Genomic DNA, 10,634 nt, shown 5'->3' on the forward strand with positions numbered 1-10,634 from the left:
ACTCACTTCTGTGAGATACTGTATATATATATATATATATATATATATATATATATATATGAAGAAATCATGTCATATATGATTAAATCAAACACAAAAACCAATTATACACAATATAACAATTTCTGATCATCACTTCCTCAACTTATCACATTTTGCACGCGTAGACTAGATTACTCATGCCCAGCAAATTCTTCAAAAAGAAGAGAGAGCAATGTTAAATGGAGGAGTTGAAAGGAACTGAGAGCAACACTTAAGGAGAAAAGAGAGAAAGAGATAGACGCATCCCATCTTACATACATAAAAAAAACCTTCAGAAATGAGCACCACATCTCACAGGGGAGCAAGAAAGAAACAGAGGGAAAGAATGCTGAGAGAGAGAAGCAAATAGAAATCCCAATCAATACAGTCTCTATGAGCAGTAAGCTCAGACACAGAGAAAGTGGGTCAAACAATGGAAGAAGAACAGGAGTGAGCGAGGAGGTTGTGACCCTTGTTGACTACCTATCCAAGACCCACAACCCCAGATGGCTTCATCTGAGACTTTTGGGAGATTCTAGGCAATGCATTGTGGGATGCATCCTGCCTCTAGTCAGCTCAGTGAGTGTAAGACACAGTGTGTTTATGTCTTAATGGCTTAGCCGAGCACAACTGTTCTAACACACTGCAAAACGGAGTCAAAAATGGATTTCATGAGAGCAGAAGATGTTTAGCGTAATTTAGTTATGTAAACACAGATTTACCTCCCAGTTGGCTTATGTGAGATTGATAATGTTGTGTTTTGTGTGTGTGCTTTTGACACTTTCGATATTGTTTAAGGGTCTACTCCAGCGACAATGCAGAAAATATAATTAGGAAAAATGAGTGCTGCTTTCCTTTGTAAAAACAAAAGGAGGTTTCTTGATCATTTTTAAATCATTATTTTTTATTACTTTTTTATTTATTTGTATTTATTTTTACTACAAAATCACTATATTTTTTTGTTGTTGTTGCTGCTTTTATTTTTTTGACTACAGCGGATGTCTTTGTGTCATGGCCTACAGCAAATTTTGGTTATTGGCTGTAAACAAAAGGCTGCACATTTCAAGGTACATACAGAAACATTTTGTATTTTCTTTGTTCCTGTAACGGGGTAACAGAGACGTGAGGCGAGCGGATCCACTTGCAAGGCTTTATTCAATGACATGGTCAATACAGGCAAGAGCCAAAACACGAGTAAACCAGCAAGACAAGATTATGACTAGGAACTGAAAACTAGACAGGCTCCGTAGAGTAGCCATCGCTTGGAGAGAGATAAACGCATACAATACTCGGCGACTAGAGCAGGATCAGAGTGAGTGTTATATAGTGTGAGTTATTGGATGCAGGTGAGTGCGCAATCAGTGCAGTGGAGCATGGGAGATGTAGTCCAGAGTGATGTGTGACAGTCTATGTGGAGTGAGCGTCAATATGGTGAGAGAGCGACCTCTTGTGTTCATTGGATGAAAGTCCATGGACCGGATTTGTGACAGAGCCCCCTCCCAAGGAGCGGCTTCCAGACGCTCCAAACACTACAAAAACCAGGAGGGCGGTGGAGCGGAGGTGGAACCGGGGGAGGGATGGAGGGCCAGGTCCATGTGGAGATGGATGACCCTGGGGTTGAGTCAGAACTGGCGAAGCAGAGAACCACGACGGGACCGGCAGAACAGGTGAGGCTGAGGACCACCACCAGCAGAGCAGACGTGTTCGAAGATCCCCACGGCGGAGCAGAAGACCACCAGAGCAGAACAGAAGACCCCCACGATGGAGCAGAAGACCACCACGGCAGAGCAGACTGAGCAAATAACCACCATGGTGGAACAAACAGAACAGAACACCTCCACGACGGAGCAGAAGACCACCACGGCGGAGCTGACGGAGCAGAAAACCACCACCCCAGAGCAGACAGAGCAGAAGACCTCCACGACGGAGCAGACACCAATGGCAGAGACTGGAACCAGGCTGATTGGATTGTGACTGGACAGACAGATCAGACAGATCATTCATTAGTGGTTTTGTTGGCGATGACAGACAAGACTGATAGTTCAAAGAGAGCCCTTTCGGCTGGGTCGGGACAGGACAATAATTCATCATTGGCCTCCATGGCCAGTTCAGAACAAGGCAAAAGTTCACAGACGGACTCCATAGCCGAAGAGAGTTCATAGGTGGCCTCCTTGGCCGGAAGAGGACAGGTAGAGAGTTCATAGATGGGTACCACTGACACCTCTGGAGGTTCTGCAGCAGATGCCGCCACCTCTGGAGGTTCTACAGTAGTAACATCAGGAAACAGGGAGAAGTCAGTAACGGTCTCTTCGACCGCAACACGACAGGATGAGAGTACATCGCTGGGCGCCACCACCACGCAAGGAGCTGAAGCGAGCGCCTCCACCTCGGGAGGTTCTGTGGTGGTGTATGCAGCCCAAACACACCATAAGGCGATCCCCATCAAGGGAAGCGCTTCAGAGAGGGGAATCAGTTCAGGAACAGGAGGGCTAGAGTGAGTGGGTTTGGGGATACCAGCTGCGCGTGCAATCTGGGTGCAACAGATAGGACATGACAAGACGCTGGATGAACAGCTGAGACGTGACGTGACTCTGGAAGATCAGCTGATATGTGACGAGATTCTGAAAGATCAGCTGTGACGTGACATGACTCTGGACAAACTGCTGAGACGTGGCGAGACTCTGGCAAATAAGCTGAGACTTGACTTGACTCATGAAGATTAGCTGTGACTTGACTTGACTCAGAAATGGAAGCTGTGCTTTGACTTGACTCATGAAGATCAGTTGTGACTTGACTTGACTCATGACGATCAACTGTGACTTGACTTGCCTCATGAAGATCAGCTGTGGCTTGACTTGACTCGACTCATGACGATCAACTGTGACTTGACTCGTGAAGATCAACTGTGACTAGACTTGTCTCATGATGATCAACTGTGACTAGACTTGTCTCATGACGATCAACTGTGACTTGACTTGACTCAGGAAGATCAGTTGTGACTTGACTTAACTCAGGAAAGACAGCGGTAGCATGACACGGCTTTGTTGTTGACGCCATTTTGTGAGCAGGCTCTGGTTCGGCCGCCATTACAGGCACAGACACGGTGTTGTGTTCCTCCTCAGCGAAACCTTCAGTGAACACAGAGCCAGCAGTCAGCAAAACATAGTCTATAAAGTCCTTTAAACTACAATCAAATTTACCCTCTGGCAACCATGATTTTATGGATTCATTTAGTCCGTAACGAAAAATGTCTTTTAATGCGACCTCATCAAAAGGTACCCTAAAAGATAACTCACAGAACTGAGTGACGTATTCCTCAATAGGTGTTAAACTACAATTAAATTTACCCTCTGGCAACCATGATTTTATGGATTAATTTAGTCCGTAACGAAAAATGTCTTTTAATGCGACCTCATCAAAAAGTACCCTAAAAGATAACTCACAGAACTGAGTGACGTATTCCTCAATAGGTGAACTGCCCTGTCGTAAATCAAGTAGCAGGTCGACTGGGTCCATACTTGGCCAAGGTCCTTTAGGAAAGCCGCTGGATCCTCGTGTGGCCGAGTATTCTGTAACGGGGTAACAGAGACGTGAGGCGAGCGGATCCACTTGCAAGGCTTTATTCAATGACATGGTCAATACAGGCAAGAGTCAAAACACAAGTAAACTTCAGTTCCTAGTCATAAGACAAGATTATGACTAGGAACTGAAAACTAGACAGGCTCCGTAGAGTAGCTATCGCTTGGAGAGAGATAAACGCATACAATACTCGGCGACTAGAGCAGGATCAGAGTGAGTGACTCATTATATAGTATGAGTTACTGGATGCAGGTGAGTGCGCAATCAGTGCAGTGGAGCATGGGAGATGTAGTCCAGAGTGATGTGTGACAGTCTATGTGGAGTGAGTGTCAATATGGTGAGAGAGCGACCTCTTGTGTTCATTGGATGAAAGTCCATGGACCGGATTCGTGACAGTTCCTTAGAGAATTTTAAGTGCAAATGTAATGATTAAGTTTGCTCAGGATTCCTCTTTTAGGGTCAGTTCATAATTCAAGTCCTAAATCTTTTTAGAACACTGAGACTTAAATTAATATTAAGATTATTTAAAATTAAGAAGTTTAAATGGTGTAAATGCCCCCTTCTGTCCAAAACAATATTCAAAGGTCCTTCTATTAGTCTGACATTTACATTTTGTAAAATATGTACATAAAATAAAACATATGTCCTTTCATTTTGTTCATATTAATTATCAGTGTTTATTTTAGCATGTTAAATAAGATTATGTTAATATAATGTAAAATAAATAATTTAGGCCCCTATAGTGGTTTCAAGCCCTGAGGTTGGGACCTCACTGACAGGCATGAGCTACTGTATATCATAATTACTGTAAAATACTGTTTATTTGTTATTCATTATTTGTTATGCTTATATTCAATCTGTTCATTTCTCAAAGCACATGAATAAAGCAGCAGGCTTTCTACTAGCCCTATACAGTAGATATGTAACCAGTGGAATCTCAAACTCATCATTTTAAATCCAAATGCTGGCTTAGAGGACTAGTCTCTGTAACAAAATTGCAGCTTCGTATTGGGTCCCCCACCAAAGATAATCAACCTGAAAATTAAGGGTTTTCTTCTTACTCCCATAAAAAAAATTAAGATAAGTTTCAAACCTGAAATTATCTGCATATGTCCCTTGGTAACCCCTGAAAGAGTTTTAGGACTGAGACTCAAATTCTCCATCAAGTTCTGATGGAGTTTTATTTCTTACTGCTAAAAACTCGAACTGTCAACAGATTAATATAATCATAATTAATGATTATTTTATTTAATTTTTACAGACCTAAAAATCTATTCTCTCAAATTTCCCCCCAGACTCCCAACATTCATTTGTGGTCAACCTAGACCCCAGTTTGGTGTAGGCAATATTGAGAGGGCCTAATTTGCCGCCATACACTGTAAAAAATTTCAAGCCGTTTCAACTGATTATTATTTAGTAACAAGTTCCAACAGACATTTTACGTTCAGTCAATTTCTGTCTTCAAAGTGTTGCCCGAATTGTTATTTTTTAGTTGGCTCAACCTTTACTGAAATAGTTTTATAGTCCATTCAACTAAAATTATTTAATTGGTCAAACATTTAGAAAACTACAGCAAATTGTGTCAATTAAAATTTAACCATTCATGCCATGTGTTTCATGTTACATCAACTAAGATTTATTATTTGGGTATCATAAGAAATTGCTGTGGAACTAGTTATTATATTTTATATTGAGTTTAAGAAAATTATTACGCATATACATATAAGACCAAATTACCAAAGGCTCCTGAGGACACATTGAGGTCTTATGAAGCTAAACAACCAAAAACTGGCAGCCACAGACGTGCAGTGTATGAATCGCCAAGGATCACAGTTTCAGATAAAAATCTTCTTTACTGTTCTACTGAAGAAAAAAAAGTCACTGACATCTGGGATGACCTGAGGGTCAGTAAAATAACAGCAAATTTCCATTTTTGGGTGAACTATCCCTTTAAAGTGCTCCAGTTCTCAGACATTACATTTAATACAACTGCAAAATGTATTTTAAACATTTGTTTAATGAACTTAAAAAAAGACTAAAGTTAAAGCAGCTTTACAGTATTAAACAGAAAAATCATGTGTCGAAGGAATCAAAACTTCATCGTTCTTCTCTGGCCAGACGAATCCAGCAGTTTAATTCCAGGCTGCAACACAGGTCAGATTGTGCAGAGGACTGGTCTGGTTCCTGTGGTCTTGTCCCGATGGCTGTCTAGGCGACGAGGTCTTCGGAGGGGATCGGTCTCTGGGGCTCATCTAGTTGTCCTGGTCTCCGCTGACATTCAGGGTTGTCGAGGGCGTCTATAGGTGCTGATCCACCATCTGATCTGGATACAGACTGGATCTGGTGGCTACGGTGACCTCGGAATAAGAATGAGACAGTCTAATATTAGCGTAGATGCCACTGAGAACAATAAAGCACATTTTAATTGTAGTAAACACTCTAATCTTTTACATATATTACCTTAAGTCTTAGTGTTGAAAGTACACACACACTATGTAGTTGCAGTGGAGTGGTCTGGTCACATGGCAGTGTTTGGTGCCTTGGGAGAAGTGACTGGCCAGCATCTGAAAACGTGCAATGATGAGAAAGCACCAATGAAACCTTTGGCCACACCCTGATGGAGAAATAAAGTACAATTTATCTCAAGAAATGAAATGATGCCTTTTAAATCATTTAAAATGTAATACCAGTTAATTATATTTGGGATGAAAGAAGTTGCAACCATTTTTTTTGGCACACAAAAAATCTAAATCTCACAATCACAATCTCAAAAGCACAACACAGGGAGCATTGATGTTGACTGTTCATTAGTTGCAAGGATTTGTAACAGAACATGCACATTTCATATTATAAGTCTACCTTAAACAGCATTAAAATAATATCAAAATATGCCTGCCTGTTGTTGATATATATCAGTGGTGACGTTTTACAAATTGATCAATTGTCCCAATGTTTACTAAGCCATGGTCTCTTTACCAGTGCAGGGACTCGTGTGCACTATGTAGTGATTCACTACCTAGGGAACTGACTGAGACGCAGTCTGCTTTGATAACAGCCTTGTGAAAGTATTCAGTTGTTTATTCTCGTTCGGAACGGCGAACTCCTCTCCGAAGCGCCTTCACGAGACCAGAAACGCCGTGTAATCCGCCCCGTTTGAAAAGAGCCTGGTTGTTAGTCACGTTTAATGTCGACTTTTAACTTCACGGGACAATTGCAAAAGTTTGCACACGCAAAAACCCATTCAACACGCCCATGTTAACTTCAAATAAGCGTATTACTGTGGTTTACATTACACGTTTCGTCGTAGTAACAACGACTATAGAATACCCAAGACGTGTCACTCATATAGATTTGAATGGGGGAAAATGCAACGCTCAATATGGCCGCTCAATCGCAGGAAGCCCCGCCTTCTGAATGAAAGAGCCAATCACTAATCAGTAAAATCAGCACGTCACTGCAGCTGCCGTTAGAAGTCCCAGCTGCTATAGAAACAGTCATGCGTACTGGCTGATGTAGCCTGAAAAATAAGCTTTTTATAACGCTATTTGAGCAAAAGTAAAAACATTTATGACACAGTTGTCAGATTTCTTTGGTGATTTCAAATATGAAATTTAATCGTAAGCTTAGTGAACAGTTTTGGAGAATTTGATGTTTCCCCAATCAAAGATATAGGAGTTGCACTTGAATGCCTGAGAGGCGTTTCAAAGATGGCCGCCGAGTGACATGACTTGTCTTAAAAGGACTTTGGTAGTAAGCATCAACGGCTTATAAAAGAGAGAGATCGAGCGATCTCTTCATATCTTTTAACGTAATGGAAACACAAAAATATCATACAACATGCCAAAATTAAACCTAAAATTCATTATAGTAACACAGCTTTTGACATTAAGTGTTTTATGGATTAAACGAGAAGAAAGACCACGTTCCCTTCACTTATCCCAGACATATTCATACAACGCTTATTTGATGTTTTTATATATGTTGTACGTTTGTGTATAAATACATCCGTTTTAAATAATACGTTAACACCTTATTTTAATATACAAGTATTGATAAATTCAGTCTAAGTACAAATTCAGTTCCACTTACCTGACGCGTGAACTTGACATACATTTAACATAGCCTAAATATTCATTTTTCTTCGGACACACGACTTATAAAACTAAATATCCACTCAAAAACATAGTATAAGCTGTATGTTTTTGTTGATTAATTTAGTCTAAAAAATAACATTTATTTAGTGCCACTTACCTGACTCATGAACTTGAAAAGATGGTGCTGTTGTTTCTTCCGGGAAGTCACTCAGGCTCGTGCAAATGCAGAATGATCTCAGTGTTGGCTGGATTAGTTTTATTAATTTAGTCAACATTAGCATAGCTATTATAATAGCTAAAATAACCATTCATTCAATGTTTTTCAAATATATTTGTGTAGACTTAATATAATATGTCCTCTCAACTAAGCCCAAGCAATAAAATTAGCTCAACTTAAATATTTTTGCCCTTCCAACATTTTGTTAATTGGATTTTTTACAGTGTACATATGTGTAAACGATTGTTTATAGATATTTGACATGACTAGGGAAGTAATGTTTAACATTTATTCTATTATTATCTTTCAAATGAGGCATCTATTAATACATATATATCATTATACATTTATTGACACATAGATCTGTTATAATTAGGTATTTATTGTTTAATTTTCATTCTATTACTTTTCAGATGACGCATCTATTTATGTTTCGACATTAAATAGATCTGTAACATAACTCGATAATTAATGTTTACCTTTCATTCTACTATTTTTCAGATGATGCATCACTACTACACCAATATAATGCGCACCTCAGAGGTGTGAGCCTATCCCCGAACAAGTGACTGGTGGGAGACATTCCAGTACATTAATTGCATTAATACTTAAGGCCTGAATTTCTGTGTTATTCTGCTAACTAAAATATGAATACAGGTATATTTCACAAATCAGACTCTATTGGGACTGGAGGAGTCAAAAGCCAATTTTGCACATCTATTAAAACTTATTGCTTTTCAGGATTCTGATGAATATAAAGTTCAAAAGAACAGAATGTATTTTACATAAAAATGTTATAATGTTACTTTTGAAACATTATGTTTTTTTTTACTGTACTTTACTTTGATTAATTGAATGCATCCTTGCTGAATAAAAGTATTTATTTCTTTTTTTTTTTAAATCGTACTGACCCCTAACTTTTGAACGGTAGTGTATATGTGAAAATTTCAGGGATTCAATTATGGGTAAATATTGAATCAAATTACTCCAAATTCAGTGTTTTGTCGCTGTACATGATGACCAGGAAATTTCAGTTCATAGTAACAAACAGTCATTTAGAAAAGGGTTTTTTTGCTGTTCAGATACTGAGAAAATGAAATTAAAAGGGTATTTTTTCCCCTGAGGGCCTTTTAAACTCAGTGTGCTCTAAACACATGCAACAAAAATCAATTTTACACAACAGCTACACTAGCTGCCACTTGTGCACGTTTTCGGTTCATGACAGACAGAAACTTTAACAGCTGCCCTTATAACACAAAACGCTCTTTCTCTCATCAGGGAGAAGGATGTGAAATCAGACAAGGCCTGTCATGAAGAGGCACCCATCATCTAAAAATCCTTTTGAGACGCAGAGCACCTTTTGCCTTCATGTGAAAGCGTGCAGAGAGGTAAGATGAAAAGAGTTGCTGGAAAGACCTTCAAAATCAGAGAACAAAAGACTCATTGGCCATCTCTTCCCCTCGACCTGGGTTTGTGGAGGCCGTTTGTGGAGCTCAGAGAAGTGAAGAAAGAGAAGTAGAGATGTTGGTCACTGTTATACACCGAGCCTATGTACACAAACACACACACAAACATGCATGATCTCTCAAACGTATCTATCCAGATGGTGTTTAACCTTCCACCCACACACACATGCATACACACATGGTCCTTCATCTTTCTCTTAAGCCAAAGTATACACACTTTAGTAACAGACCTCTTACCCAAATATCTTTTAACCCTAAACACATTATGATGAGCTGCACAGACACAACCCTTCACACACACACACACACACACAGACGCTCATGTAGGGTTCTTCCCCTGAGGATAAAACCTATTGTTAAACACTGGCGGGATGAACTCAAAGAAGATCTACACTGCTCTTCATATCCTCTATAGTCTATAGGTCCACCTGACACGTATTATTCATTAACATTTCATTAGTTAGATAATTGGTATACAGTATGCACCTGGTATGGCTTAATTACAGAAGCCCTGTACATGACATGCAGAAAAAAATAGTAAATCGTGGTCACAACATAAAAATTAATTCCCTCGTTTTAGGTAAATCGTGCACATGATATAATAACTCAATTATTAAGTCATGCTCACACTTTAACTTTTTCCCTGCTCTTCATGTACAGGGCTCCGTCTTTATTTAAAACTCAGTACTTTTTATCTCATTCAACAACAGGTTCACAGAGACAAAAATGTCAGCCTATTTAAAACAGTATCACATAACCAAAGTCAAAGTTAAATAAAACTGATTCATATCGGTGACACTATCTCTTAGGGAATAAATTAATCATTATTTATTTATTGCAATGCCTTCAGTAACTGAAAACATTTGCTTTAGCATTTAGTCATTTATCAGTTATCCCCCCCATTGTGCGTTTTGCCAACAAAAATATTACCTAAAAGCCACAGCTGAATTGTTCTGCATCTTCGAGCAACACAGCGGTGTTTAGATTCTGAATGAATCCGCGTTTTGAACGAATCGTGTGAATCAATGATTTAGTAGCCCATTCATAAAGAGAGCCGTTTTGTTTACTGAATTCCTGAATGAATCAGCCGTTTGAACGAATCGACTCATAAAGACATTTACCGCCATCTGCTGGTAGTTTTAGTTTCTTCTTTAGAGTATCATTTCATTTATTTAAAAAAAAGAAAACATTAAAGGGATAGTTCACCAAAAATAAACAAATAAATCCTGTCATCATATACTGTCATCGTTTAGGCCA

This window comes from Sinocyclocheilus anshuiensis, unplaced genomic scaffold (genome assembly GCF_001515605.1).
Source record: "Sinocyclocheilus anshuiensis isolate Anshui unplaced genomic scaffold, SAMN03320099.WGS_v1.1 scaffold130, whole genome shotgun sequence".
NCBI classification, from domain to species: Eukaryota; Metazoa; Chordata; class Actinopteri; order Cypriniformes; family Cyprinidae; genus Sinocyclocheilus; species Sinocyclocheilus anshuiensis.